This window comes from Malurus melanocephalus, unplaced genomic scaffold (assembly GCF_030028575.1).
Source record: "Malurus melanocephalus ecotype Western Australia unplaced genomic scaffold, MMel_1.1 scaffold_247, whole genome shotgun sequence".
NCBI lineage: Eukaryota > Metazoa > Chordata > Aves > Passeriformes > Maluridae > Malurus > Malurus melanocephalus.
The window spans coordinates 379,763-394,779 of NW_026623479.1; the positions used below are offsets into that span (position 1 = coordinate 379,763).

The 15,017-nt window shown below is 48.3% G+C and overlaps 1 protein-coding gene across 4 annotated transcripts in view; it reads left to right on the forward strand.

Annotated features, from left to right (window-relative positions):
• PAK3 (p21 (RAC1) activated kinase 3) overlaps window positions 1-15,017 on the forward strand; it is a 179,768-nt gene that overhangs the window by 87,684 nt on the left and 77,067 nt on the right. Inside the window, exon 1 of one of the 4 annotated variants that reach the window (XM_057375377.1) lies at window positions 6,681-6,838. The exons of 2 other annotated variants lie outside the window; for them this stretch is intronic. The gene's annotated coding sequence lies outside the window, so the exon portion shown is untranslated. Of the gene's footprint in view, window positions 1-6,680; window positions 6,839-14,806; window positions 14,894-15,017 lie in introns of those variants that run through there. One more of the 4 variants, XM_057375379.1, reaches the window with a different exon arrangement.

The window sequence follows — 15,017 nt, forward strand, 5'->3', positions numbered from 1 at the left end:
CATTGACTGTCTCTTGTAAGGACAGTGTGTGAGGGCTGGGCCTTACATTGTGCTGCTGCTGTTCTCAGTCCCAGATCCTTTGTGGATCTCTGAATGAGGTTTTTCCACCCTGTTTAACAGTAGTCACTGATATGCCTGCATAGAATCATCCTAATTATAAATCRAATGTGTCTCCAACCCCTTTGCAATATTTCTTTTATTAATTGGGTAGGCTTCAGGCATTTACATTTCCAGGAATGAGTCCTCCATTCTCTCCCTCTTACACTGTGCTTTTCCATCAAATGTACCAGAAGCAAATATCCAGCAGAGTGGACTGAGTTTGACTTTCTGAGTCTGCAGTGTCTCTTGGTTAACATGGCAACAAGACCAAATGTTATTTAATTTTAATGATAGGTGACAGCAAAACAGAAGAGAAAAGGGACTGGAAGCTGATGAAAGTTCATAAAGACATGCACTTCCTTGTTTTTTTTGGGGGGGGGTTTGTTTTTTTTTTGCAGGCAGACCTTCCTGGAGTTCTGGCTCTTTTGACCCTGCTGTGCTGGGGTGAGCCAGCAGTGCTGCTGGGCTGGATTGTGGGGGGCTCTGAGCATGGCTGTGCAGAGCACTCCAGCAAGCAGGGAAAGGGGCTGCTTGGCACTCTCAGCCTTTTYTCTGTGTAGGTGCAGACACTCCTTGCTTTCAGGGAGGTGAGCTGTGTGAGAGAGAGAACAGAGACGAGGCTGCAGCTTCTCGCCGTGCCTCGTTGGATTGGTTCCTGCTTGCTCTTTGATCTTTTTTCACACTGAGTAACAGGCAGCATGACTGCAATGTGATGCTGTGGCTGCAGACTGCATTGTCCTGTTGAAAAATGAATTGCCTCAGAGCCTTCAGTCAATCTCCCAAGCTATTTCCTGTTACTAMTAGGAAAGCTGGGATTTCCACGTGATTTTGAATCTCAGAGTTTTGATATACAATGAAATCCTGTCTCTGTGTTCATTCTTTTCTCTTCCACTATCTCAAATGCTTTTGGAAACTTCATTTTCAATGCACTGTATTCTCTCACTTGAGTTCCCTTCYGTGGGCATCATGGTTCAGTAGGAAATACAATGCTGGTTTGAAATGTTTGCAGACAAGGTAGGGAAAAATACATCTGTGAGTTATTTAGGGGAAAGAGTAATGTCTTTTACCTTTGGAGCTTACAGATGTTTTTTGCCTTTTCATTTGCCAAATACTTGTGCTTTCCAGCACTGTCTGCATCCAGAGGGTGTGTCTTGGYGGGGAAAGATGTTGGATGTGCAGCCTGGGTGAAGCTGCCTTGGGCACTCCTGAGTGCTCTGGCTCTGTGGCTCAGCCCTTCCACATGCTTGTCTCGATTTTAGCATTTCACCTCCGGTCACTCATGAACTGATTCTCTAGTGGGAGACTTTGGTATTTTCTTTTGTAACTGTTCATTCTGATGTGAACTGCAGGTTTCCATAAGAACTGGGCTGCCCTCTTCCCCTGGTGCCTAAGCACCTCCTTTCCCCAKCAGTGACACATCTGCCTCTGCACAATGGTGGCAACAGCTGGGTTTTTCTAGTGAATTCCTGATCAGACCCTTAAAACTCTCTGGAGATTAAGCAAGTTAAATCCAGCTTTTTCATTGCCCATACCATTGCCCTCTAAAAATGATCTTTAGACAAAACGCCCTTTTTAACTTGTGGTAGAGTTGTCCCATTTGTGAGGTGTGCATSGAGGTCAAATGTTTGGTTCATGTTTCATTTTTGTGGTCTTTTGCAAATTGTATTCATTCCATTCCTGCCRTGTTCCTGGCAGAAAGGGATGAGTGATACCATAACACAAGTAATGCCCTCATTTCTTCAGCTTCCCTGTGACACACAGATATGGGATTGCCACTTGTTTTTGTGGTTTTTGGCAGAAATAGTCTTTAACTGCAGCCATCAAAAGCATATTGAACTCATGTTGGYTATAATTGCTAAGGTGCAGAAGCTGCTTTCTAGAGATGCCAAACACCTGGGAACTTCATTTGAAATGGCAGTGTTTGGTGCATGTAAAACCAAGTTTACAGCGGAAGGGAGCGCTAGGAGGAGGAGCCATTTGTATTTCCATTGCTCTCCCTCTGCCTTGCAGGCATCTCTATGCAGTGGTGCTTTCCATGAGCATTTTGGTGCCATATTGCAGTCCCTGGGTTTCCAGTGCAATCACAGAGCTGTTCCACCCTCTCCAAGGTTAGAAGGTGTTTCCTAGCTTGCAGCTTCAACTTGTGGGCAACCTATACCTGCTGCCAGCATCATCAAGGAAGAAAGGCAGGATGCAAAGGCTGTRTTTTAATTAGGCTGCAATCTAATTAACTCACCTGTGAACAAAGGCAGACTTCACACTGTGATTTTCTTTCTCATTCCTGCCTCTTTGGGGATTTGTTACCAATCTTTCCCTCTCTGTGGGAAGAACCTGGAAGCCAGGAGTTTTGAGCTCTGTTTCTGGCAGTGCTATTGATTCACTTGTGACTTTGTGCAAGTCCCTTTGGGTTTTGCTTCTGGGGCTTTTCAAACGTAGGAGAGGGATGAACACTCTTCTTTCATTTCTCAGCATTGATTGTGAGCCCTAATTAACACTTAGAAAGCAAGGGGCTTTAGACTACAGTGGGCTGCCGATGTATATTGCAATGGCAGTAGAATTAACAAATAATAGTACCTATGGTACAGGAGTTCCCACACTGCATATTCCAATGGTTTATTTTCATTATTTGTTTACTGCATGCAATCTATATTGTCATATTATAGATCTCCTTCATTTTTCATTACTGCTTCAGAAAAACCTGGGTAGAAAATACTAATATTTTCCCTCCTAAAGTACTGACTTAATTGTGCTGTGATCTCAGGTAATGGGAAGCTCTTAGAGTGTCCTACTGTTCTTTGGCTGCCTGTTCTCATGTTCCAGCCCTCCCATCATGGCCCTGCTCACACGAGAATGGGATGGTTCTAACCAAGTAGTCTGACTTGCCATGCAAAATGGATCACAAACTTTTATCTAAAGATATCTACTTCAATCTCAATAATTTCTGCTTAGGATAGAGCTGGTCATTTACACAGATATCCAGCAGGGATGCAGAAACTGTAAGCCACTCATGGCTGAGCCATTCTTTCTGGCTCTCAGCACACTCTGCAAGATACTTGGCTGTTCTTCTTTKGAGGGAGAAGCCAGGGTATGTATATGTTGGATGGATATTTTTGTATTGATGTCTTCTTATCCAGATAGTGGTAGCATCACTAAGAATCTCCTGAGATCTTAAGTGTTTCCTTAACTCTTATCCTTACCCTATCAGGGAAACATGTTCACTTTACTTAAAGAATTTGTGTAACAGATTATAGACTGGATCTGCCTGATTTATTTCCAGCAGCTGATGAGACCAGAGAGTTTGGGATATTGGGGAAGGCACAGAATTTTTCCCCTGCTAGGAAGGGGACAGGAGCCCATGATACCAGTGTGCTCTGCATCTGGAGAGCTCCACACCCCACAAAGTGGCTTTGGAAAGGTTAATGAAGGGAGAAGGTGCCAGCAGATGGCACTCATGAATACACAACATTGTCTCAGGGTTTTGAAGGGCCTCAATCATTTCTGGCATGTGTAGCAAAAGGTGCAGAGTAGRGCAGAATTCACCTGCTGAATTCAGACACTCCTGTAGGGCAGGTGGTCAGTGCTGCATTAAGCAGAGAGCCTTGGGTTAGTCAGACCCTGTTTCCTTTCAGAGCAGCTCATCTTTCCAGGCCAGGTGGGTACAAGGACCCTGAGGGATGTAGTGATGCAGCCCCTCTGCTTCAGTGATGACTGGTGTCACCACCAACATCTGGGGTTTTTTGAGAACAGGATGGCCTACACAGCACCAGGCACGCTGGCCCCATGGAATGGCACATCCCTGCCCAGTGCCCCTCTGGTGGGGCAGACTGTCCAGATGCTGAGCAGTGAAATGGGTAGGCAGAATTGGGGCTTCATGCTGCTGGCACTCATTCCTGGTGGGGTGAGCAGTGATGTTCAGCTTTTATTAGAAGACAAAAGTGGCATCACAGGACATCTGAGGGCACATTTTCAGCAGTCAGTGAAGGCAAAGTACAGGCTCTATTTCTGAGCCAGAAGAACAGTCTGTTCCTGGTCCATGGGACTTGTCAGCCCAGCAAAGATTAGTGAGGCTAAAGCAAAGGCTGTAAAGCTCCTCCTGCCCAGCACTGGTGAGAGAAGGTGATAAGGGATTCATTGTGCAATCAGGAGATAATTGGCAGCAGTAGGATGAAGCAATGCCAGTCTTTCTGCCATAGCAATTGTCCGGACATTTTGTTCACAGCTGTGATTCACCTTGCTGAGCAGTCAAWCTCTTGTGGACCATGCAGTGTTTAAAAAAGAGTGTGGCTGCCACACATGGGATTGCCCAAAACTGTGCAGGACTGAGTGTGAAAATCCATTTTGCTTGTGGAAAGCTTGGGGGAGGCAGGTGGTGAAGGGCGAGTCAGCCTCCTCCCTCCCTGCAGACACCAGCAAGTGTGGCTAAGGCTGTAGTCACTTATCTCCTTGGAGGAGGAGGAGCTGGATTTCAGGTGCTTCAGCCTGAGCTGACAGATCAGATCTCTTATGGGAAGTAGAGCCCATGCTTGTCATCATGTGATGACAAGCTTGAAGCGGCAGGGGTGGGTCTCTGTGGTGATTTCTGTGTGGAAGAGYGAACAGAGAGGTTTTGGCTTCGCTGAAATGCATAGTGCTTGTTTTACCTTCTTCTTGTCTCATACTGCAGCTCAGGCTCGATGTTCTGCCCTGTGCACAGGGTGAGTGGGATGAGGCTGGCTGTGCTAGCCCTRACTGTAGTTGACCTGCAGGTGTCAGCTCCAAGGAGACAGTGGGGTCAGGGTGACTGGGCTTGGCTGAGGTGGTCCCTTGGGAGCTTCAGTCCAAGTCAAGGGGAGCTGAAATATTAGTGATGRCAGCAGCAGAAGTCTCTGCTGGCCAGCTTTGAGTCTGTGGCCATGTGTTACTTTGTCCTGGAAAGAGTGAGTGTGCCCTGGAGCTGCATCAATTCCAGAGCTTTGCCCCAAGGAGCTGCTCTCCAGAAATCAMTCCTTACCTGCATCTGCAGGGCTTTGTAGAGCCCTCTGAGACATTACAAAGACATGTGCCAGAAGGATGGTGTTCCTCTGGTGATGAGGAATTTATTTGGCATTTCCTCCCCTGCCTTGCTGAGACTTTCTGAACTTCTGGGATTTCCTCCCCTCACCACGGGACAGCAGTTGTTCCCGCTGGGGCAAGCATCCCTCTCCTCCTGGAGCAGTGGCTCTCCCCTGGGCTGTGCAAGATAATTGGGCTGTTCCCCTGGTGTGGACCAACGACTGTGCAAGGCCACTAACGAGAAGGAGCCAGGGTAGCAACAGGATTAAAAATATGTATGAGCAAACATCTTGTTTCGACTGCAAGGATGCACTGAAGCGTGAGAGTCTGGGTCCCRCAGAAAGCCAGAGGCAGAGTGGATTGGCAGCTGCACTGTAAAGCCACACTGGCAGCAGGGCAAAGGGAGGGCAGGAGCCCAGTCTTATTTACACTGGTGTAAGCTGGAACCCCCTCTTATTTACAGTGGTCATAAATCACCTGTTACATTTGATGCATCTTGTTAGCTGGAGTCCAGTGTGGATACGTGGCATCGGGGAGCAGGTGGGATACCCCCAAATCCAGTACTGGCCTCTGGCTCTGCTCCTCTCTGACAGTGCCCTCCATATGGGATGGGATCTTTCATTGTAAAGGTTGTCTGTATGGAATCATTACCTGCTTGGTTTTTTTTGCGCAGTCTCCATTTACTATCATGATGTGGTCAGTCTCTCAAAGTTAATGTTCTTCCTTGGGACCAGCTTCCTGAAATCTTGTTTGAATGTCTCACTTAATCAGGTTTCAGAGGAATCTTTCTCTTCAGTAGTTGTAAATTGTTCATACCACACAGACAGTCTCAGAACTGCTGCTGTAGCTGGTATTGGGCACCCTAAAGAAAAGAGGGGCACTTCATCCAGTGCAGTTGGTGCCTGTGTGCTACAGCAGAGAGCCTTGAACTTTTAATCCAGTGTCAACCACTCTGCCTGRTCAGCAGCTAGAGGGTTTCTTGCATTTTAATTTTCCAGGTCACAACCCCAGTAAGCTTGGGAAGGGTATTCTCTAAGTCAAGACACACATTGTCTATCATACTTTTTTTAATTGTAAGCCTTCAGTCTTGCAGGCTGGTGTGGAAGTGCACAGACAGCCCTTGTCTCTGCTTTTCTAGTGCTGGGACGGCACTGCCCTATGCCAGCCTGCTTAACTGTCATGGGATGTTCTCCAGGCAATGAAGCCTTCATTTGTGGGAAGGGAACCACATAAAGACCTTTTTCTTCTCCAGGCCCTGGGGGCTGATGTTATGCTGATGCCTATGGTACCTTTGCATTGCAGCACACTGGGAGCCCGCATTCTCCAGCCCTCACAAGCCATTGTGCAGAGCTGTGTGTTTGCCATCCATGGCATGTCTGTTCATGTTCACCCATGACACCAGTGGAGCTGTGAAATCAGAGTTCATATTGATCTAATGTGAGGTTAATTCTTAGATCCACAACATTTGTGGTGGGAAAAGTGGATTTTCAAGGGAGAGCTGAATGAGCAGGAGGAGGCACATGGACCTAAGGATACACTTTCATTTGCAGAAGGGGAAGGAACTACTAAAGATGAAAGCCGTCTCAGCTGTCTCATCTGCTTTGAAGGATTAACTCAGACCCTCCCCTGTGATGCCACAGCTGAAGGCCCAGGGTTTCTGGAGGGTACAAACCTTTATGAGTGTGTCTGTGCTACAGACCAGCCAGAGGTAAGTCAGCCTGGGCTTGGAGTCTGACTTGACTGGGTTATGATGATTGACAAATTGAAAATAAAGTAGAGCCTTTCCTTTTCAGCTTATCTGTTTCTGGATGTACGTCTGTATCTCATCCTGTTTTGTAGTGCATTGCTGCACCCTTCACAGCTTGGCTCCCTTCCTGCTCCCACAGAGCCTGGTTCAGGGCTCATAGGGAAATCATGGACTTCAGTGGCATCAGACTTTCCTGCTTTCACCAGAATACCCTGAAGGTAGCAGGAGATGAGGTATGGCAAAGTTTCCCTGGCAGCTGCTTGACACTGCTTCCCTTCCACAGCAAACAGCACTCTAGTTTCAGTCCAGAATCATCCCTGTGTGAAATCTTCTGGTGATGGAGTACAAAACAGAGGTCTGAATCTCTGCCTAAGCCATTTTTGCACAACTGCATTCAGTGGAAAAGAGCCAGAGAGGAAGATTTTTTTATTGCAAACATGTCTGGTTGAGAAACAGGTATTCAAAAGATTCAATAGTGGTCTCAATRTAAAAGCTGTTAATTCCATTTAATTTTCTAACAGCCTTATTGGTTTGAATCAGTTCATTTTCATACCTTYCCTTTGGATGTTACCTTCATGTGGTTTTGATGTTTTTGAGATGTTTTGGATAGTCACAAATTAAATCCTGGCTTCCATATTCAGCATTTCTAAAACCTTAGGATGGCAAGTACCACCAATGGTTTACCCCTTTCCAGTCTGTACATCAAGGTGGGAGCTCAGCAGGTCTCCCGCTGTCAGAGCTGAGCTCAGGTGTCAAGAGCTGAGAGCTATGCAGGCAGGGCTGCTTCACACTTACTCCACCTTAGTGCTCCAGTAATTAGTCTTAACGATTACATCGAGGTGAATGTAAATTAAAACCCCAGATCCAGACACTGCCACAGTGTGGCTAAGCCTGAATGCAGCCTGTAAAATGGTGACATTTCACCTCTTGAGCCTCTAGTTTGATATCTCCTGGCAGGCACAAGAATTGGTAGCGCTCCTTCTCACAAGTAGTTGGGGAGAAATTGGAGAATTGCTTGTATAAAAATCTAGTATGTTGGCAAATGCTTTTCTTATTAAAACAAAGATAAATAGCCTGGAGAATGGTTTTGATATGTCTCATCCACTTCTAGACATTTTGCAAGCTCAAAACAGAGGCACAGTGATGTGTGGCTGTTCCARTGAAGAATCACTGTTGAATGACAMCTATTTTTGGAGAAGATAAATTTRCTGCACTTGCCCATCTTGCTGTGGTGGTTTCACTGTCAGATTGTGCCTTTAAAGTGAACTGCACCGTAGTCATGCATAGCTGTTCTTACAAGGGAAGGGATCTCTCATCTCTGCTGAGTGCAGGGGGTTGGGCAGGCTCATGTATCCGTAAATCTGGTGTTTGTGCTGGGCAGTGATGGCTTGGCCACACTCCTCCGGGTCRGGGTTACTGTGCTGCCTTTCAGAACCTTCTTCTCTGGTGCCATGAAGGACTGGAAAACATKCTGTGCTGTTTGGATAGATAGGGTGAATCTTGGCTTTCTCCATCCCAAGGACAGATTGAATTCAACATCTTGAGCAAATGAAATTCAGCAGGCAGGCAGGTCATCTTTGCTTGTGTTCAGTCAAATGGGATGTTCCTCATGAAGGAGCATGGCWGATATTTGACAGGACTGGACTTTACAGGGATTCTGAAAAATTCTGGATGGCATTGGTGTTTCTGCAGGGAGCTGTGATGTGTTCTGTTTACAAGATGTGTTAAGGTAGGGCTTGATGCATTCAAGCTGTTAGTCCTGCTACTCCTGTTGGAAGATGATTTAAATTGCAATTTACAAAAAAACAGGGGCCTGGGAGTGACACTGGGGATACCTGGGAGGCAAAGCCAGTGRGAGGTTACTGTGCAGCTGCCACTGAGCTGCTGCCCAACCTGAGCAGCTCTTTGCCTCAGTTTCCCTTCTGCTGAAACTAGAGGAGTAGTGCTGCTGGGCTGTAGAGCTTCTCATGGGGAAGAATCACTAAAGGCAGCTCAAGTAGGATTGCAAAACACGTGTATGAGCAGTGTCGGCTCATATTGTTTCCCTCTTGAAAACCTTCTTCCAGGATGGGGATCTCCTTGCAGACATTCCTGTCCTTTCTGAGAGAGGCAGGATTTGTGAACCTGATGCCTATTATTAATCGGAGAGTATTTGTTATATGTAATCCACTGTATCTTTGTCTTAGCTTTGGATTTTATATCACACACCTCCCCWGAGTAGGAGAGCACTACATTCAGTTTTACTAGTTCCTGGAGGTGGATTRTATCCCACTTGATTGTTTACAACAGTTGTGAAGATTCAACATCATTTTAATGAGGTATAGCAGTGGTATATTAAGAAATGCATCTATTAAATGCAGTCTTTAGTAGTTGATTGGTATTTAATTGGCATGTGTTAATGGTCCTATTACATCTCAGTTAAATCCACAGTTGAAACACTAATTTTGTGTAGGGAAATCATGGTTTGAGGTAAAAATGTGTACTAAAAGTACAGCAGCTTTTAATATAAAATCTTWGTTAAAGAAAGTCTTAAGTGTATTAATAAAGTCTTATGCTGACTTTAGCAAGTGTTTACAGTAGATATTTTTCAAACAGATAAAATCTACATAAAAGACACATTCTGTCAATGCTGTAAGATTCATAAGGACTTATCTATGGAGGTGATTTCTGTATCCTGTTAGGGAAGATTCAGACCTCACAGTTTTACAGGAAAGTTGGTTTTTTTTTTAAGTGTGTTATTTAGCATGAAGGTGGCATTCTTCTCCAGGAATTTGGTCCTGGGGATCAGAAATTTGTCAACCAAGCTTCTCTGAGCTGTGGTGTTACTGGCATCCATGAAGGTTTCAGACTGCAGCACCTTCATTCACTGTTACTGCAGCCACAGGGAGGTACCTCATGGGTCCCTTGAGCGTAGGGTGAATGAAACCCTTGTTTTACAAGGACAAGGTGAAGGATAAAGTTTCTTGGGGTGAGAAGACTGTGCATGTGTAGATCCCAGGGGAAGACACGGTGTTTGGTGCCTTGCATGACCCCACAGGTTCAGTCTTCAGGGSACATCTCTGTCCTGTCTTGCACCTGAGAATACTCAGCACAGCATTCATGTATGAGTTCTCTTTGAATGAGCTGCATTGCTGCACGTCTGTGCCCTGCCCTGAGCAACATTTGCAGGACAGGAGTGRGAAGTATTCTAACCATTGACAGAAGTTACCTGCAAATGGGGTAAACTAAGGCACAGAATCTTTCAGTGCCTTACCATCCAAGAGGCAGCACGTGAGAGCAGCAGCACGGTGGGAAGGTGTCTGTGTGCCAGCCTTACTGTGTCACCTGTCCCAGGCCGTGCTACTGCCCCGTGCCCACGCGAGCCCTGGGCACCTTTACTGCTCGGCAGCTTGAATTAGGCAGTGCCCTCCTTGCTCTGTCTTTGTGTGTATCAGCGTATCCCAGATGCCAGAGCTGAGCAGTTGGGACCCCTGGCTGCTGGCAGGCAGCCTGCCTGTTCCCATCGCTACGTGTCGGTAGGTGGTTCCTGGCTAATGAAGCTCCTTTCCAAGGGAGGCTGTTGACGTGCTCCAGCATCGCCAGATGGTCCCCTTACCTCTTCTTCTCTCACGCTCCCTCGGAAACATTAACGATCCCGAAACCTCTCTGATGGAGGGGCTCCTTTTTGTGACAACCTCATTACGTGGTTATCAGAAGCTGCCACTATCCAGGTTGTCAGGACAACCAGSCTGACTCAGAGCCGCTGGGAAAGGTCTGAACCTCAGGCAAATAACCATCCCCAGCTCCCAGCAGATGCTCACCCGCAGCCAATCGCCGGGGTGCTGGGAAGCCATCACATCACGGGCCAAGCAGGCCCCCAAATTTAATTGTTTGCTTTCAGCAGCCYCCRTGTCCCCTCCCCCAGRGCTCCCCACATAAGCCCCCGGCACAGATAATCGGGAGCTGCTGTGGTGCCATTTCAGACCCCCCTGGAGCTGCCTGGGCTCAGCAGGGCCGTCAGAGGGGCCCCCACAGCCCCCCATAATGCAGCCTTGGGGAGGGTGGGACTGTGGGGCCCAGTGCTGGTGCCTCAGCAGCCTGGCACAGGGGAAAACTGCAGGGAAATGTAATACCCACAGCTCTTAGGGGACAGAATAGGTTGCTTCTTATTGGGGTTTTGTTGATGGGGATGGATTGATGGTCAGAGTTAATTTTATCTTAAGCTCTCTGGCAGCTACCWCTGAGTGTGGGAGATTATTGGGATCTTTAATGGGATACCCTCTTCCCATGAAAACCTACTGACACCCATCAGCAGTCAGGCTGTACTGCTCAGATTGTGTCAGGTTTGCCAGGAAGGTGTGATAAATATAGCAGAACCAGTTCTGGTGTGGATGGAGACTGCCCACCTTCTTGCCCTGCTGAAGCAGTGGGGTTTGCTCTGTGCCCTTATGCCTTYACTAGGGCATATCTGAGCCACCTCTGGAACCACAAATCCCATTAAGGTTCCATTTTATATGCACTGACCTAGGTATCCTGCAGATGTGTATCTGCAGAGCTTTCCTGAATTCCTGCCCTGCTTGAGCACATTCCCCATGAAAGCAGGATTAGGCAGCTCTTTGAAAGGATTCCTCTTTTTGCTCAAGAGAGACTTTTTTCACTCACTGGCCATCCCAGCTAAGTGTACATTTGGTTTCTGAAAAATGTTGGTGCTGGTCCTTTGCTGAGATGTTCAGCCTTGCACACCCCTCTGGCACAGGGAAGGGCGCTGGTCAGGCAGTGCAATCTGCAGCTCTGCAGTCAGTCTGGGAGGTTCTATCTGATCAAATTTAAGGGGTGAGGTTACCTGGCACTGGGCTTTTGAAGTCCTCAGGCATATTTTGGAGGCTACAAGAAGGCTATTTGTTGCTCAGAGCTAAAATTTCTTTGCTTTGCTAGGTGTTRGCTACCTGACCCTGAATTTCCGTGGGGTTGCATCTTCAGGGAGGAGTTGCCTCTGGGCTACTCCTGGCTGGGATTGCCCCAAGGAGGGGCTGGAAGCTTGTGCATGGCCCATCACAGAGACACTGCAGCTCAGATGGTTGTGATACAGCCATCCTGCTTATTTTAGTAGACAAGAAAGGAGCTGTTGGGGTTGTTGATGCACCTGGTCCAGCCAGGTCCTTTCTCCTACTTGTCAGACACCTAAAGCATTGGGCTTTGGGGCTCAAATTAGGGCAGCTTCTGAAGTTATTTTTGCAGGATGAGATCCCTGCTCAGAGACTGGGTGGCTCCTGAAAAAACAGGGTTTGGGCAGGCCCTGTGGGTCTTGGAGGCTGGACCTCTTGGGCGTGTGGACTCTTGAAGGGTTTCCAGCTTGCTGGGACACCCACATGACAGTCACACGGAACTGATGTCTAGCAGGGACTGGCCTGCTTTCCTGTGCCCTGTGGGGACAAAGCCAATGCCATGTYCATGCCTGGGCCAGGTCAGGCCCAGCCCAGGTGGACCCGTGGAGCAAGTCCAGCTTGCACTGCTGAGCCCAGCACCCTGGGACTGTGTAGGTGCCTTGACCACACCGTCACTTGTTTTTCTCTCTGCATGCAATGTCTTGAGCAATGTGCCCATTGTCAGCCCATCCAGCTGCCCACAGTGTGCAGCAGAGCCCTCCAGCTCCAACAGGGTCAGCCTCACTGCAGCTGGGATGAGGAGCAAGAGAGCTCTGTGGCTTGGGCAATTTCCCCTTTGTGGCCTTTGCTTTTGCTTCCTCTCTTCATCTCCTTTGCCAGGAAGGCATGGGACAGGCATGCAAAATCAGCTTCCCATTAGGTATGGGACAGTTGGCTTCCATCCAGCAGCTTAAAGACAGCTGGAGAACCCAGGAAGGCTGAAATACAAGGGCTTTGTGGTCTCTGAAGGCCAACCTGAAAGGCACAGACATTTAAAAACCCTCTGTGATTTCCAGGCAAAACTCCACTGTGCACAATGCTTGCAAAGTTTCTTTGGCTCCCAGGAGAGTTGTAGCTTTGGACAGGGCTGAGAGTAAGGGATCTGATCTGCTTTTTCACGGAGTTAAGTTTCTGTTCTTTCACAGGGGAAAGGAAACTGAAACTCTCCCTTYATCTGCTCTTGCCCAGCCTTTGGCAAAGTCAGATGGGAGCTTGGTGCCTCAGAGAGCCTGCAGTTTTCTTATGGCGCTCATAAGAGCAGTTTTGCTAAAGTTCATGCTAAAACTGTATTTTAGTTGGACTTTCTAAAAGGAATGGAAGTGATTCACCCACAGAATCACTCCTAACATCTGCAATTGCCTGATTTCATGCTCTTCATCTGCAGCTTTTCCTTGAGCTGCCTCCTTCCTTTGGAAACCTGTGTGTGGAACACACACTTCCCATGGTGTGTGGGGCTGGTAGATGACCAGAAGTTTGCGAAGCCATCAGGAATTATTTTTTACTCTGATGGTGGCTRAGTCCTGCTGGTCCCCCACCTGCTCTGGGCAGTTTGCAGCAGCCAGTGTGGTCTGCAGGGCTGGGTGAGCCTGCGGGACCCTGACAGCTCCTTCAGCTGCATTCCCTTCCTTGCTGCAGTCCAAGGACATTCCACCAAAAGCTTTGCACAGACTTTGAAGGGGGAAGAGCCAAAGGCCAAAGYCTGCACTCTCTGCTGACTATCCCGCTTTGGCTCAACAAGAAAGARTGTGTCCTCTGCTGGGGTCACCCTGTTGCTTGTCCTGACCCTCTTGGATGCACGCAGTGCTGTCACCAGGCTGGACACTACATGCAGAAGAAAGTAGAAAGCCTCTTCCTCCACTGTCGAGGGACAGCAGATTTTCACAGTTCCTGCTGACCTTAGAGGATCCTGAAAGTCATCTATCCACAGGAGTAATTCTCTGTGGGGGTGGAAAGAACACTGACAACTTGCTCTATGGCTTGCCTGTGATCACTGCAGAGCCAGCCAGCTAAGTGACAGATTTGACTCATACTGGGGAAGAAAACCTTGGTGAGACTTCGGCTTACAGCAGGAAGGGACGGCAGTGATTCAGTAGGGGCTGCTTATCACGTCAGTGTGGACTGGGTGACTCAGTGAGCTCTTGCTTCTGGAGAACCTGTCCTTTGAATGAGCTGCAAGGCAGCAGCATGATCACTCGTGGTCAGAGAAGATCACATGCCATGTGTGGCATGTGGGAGGGGGTGGGAGGGTTTGTTATTTCCTCCTAGATACATGTGGCCTGTCTTACCTTTGGCAATAGCAGCCCGCAGAAGGTAAGTCTTCATTGCATGCCCTTGGCTGCCCCATGCGTTCTTAAACATGCATTTCCATCAGAAAAAAAAAAAAAAAAAAAAAAAAAAAAAAAAACCACCAGCCCAACAAATCAAAAAGATTGGTATGCTCATTTTGGTATGTAACAGCATAGCCCTTTCCGTTGGAGCCACTTGGAGCTGGTAGAGCTTCCTGCCAGCCCTGGACCAGGCACAGCCCCAAGCTCAGAGCACGGCTGGTGCTCCCAGCCCCGGCACTGCCCCGTGCCCACGGCCCCGCTGGCTCTGCCAGAGATTGGAAAATTGGTCATGTTTATCTGCACTTTCCCCCCCACCCCTGAACTATTGTAAATGTGAGATCATCWTCATCAAAGCTGGACATACACGCAGGTCCAGGTTTCTGCTTTGCACACCTTTCATGGAGGAGCTGAACTCGTGGGTTCAGAAGGGGCAGGAGAAGGACCACGCTTTGCCTAGGGAAGCGTAATTCGAAAAGAATGAAGAAGGGAAAACACAGACCGTGAATAAGATTTACCTTCTGATGCGTTTGGGGATGTTTGCAAGGAAGAGCCCTCTTTGTCGCAGGAGCGGCCGGAACTGGTTGCTCCAGCCTCACTCCTGCTGGGCTTCTCCCTCGTTTGGATGCGGACAGGAGAAGCCCACAGGCTGTCACATGCACACGTCATCCGGGGGAGCCCCGAATTTCACGGTGCATTTCCTATTCGCAGCGGACGAAGACCAGGCAGCGCGATGATGCCTTTCAGGACCCGTTTCAGCCCCGGCCGGTGCCGGTGCCGCCTCCCAGGTGCCCGCACCGCTCCGAGGGGCACCCGGGGAAGGGGCTTGGAGGGCGAGCACCCCCCCGCGCCGCGCTTTCCCTGCGCGCTGCCTTGAAACACAAGATTTGCCCCCAGCCCCAGCCCCGGCCC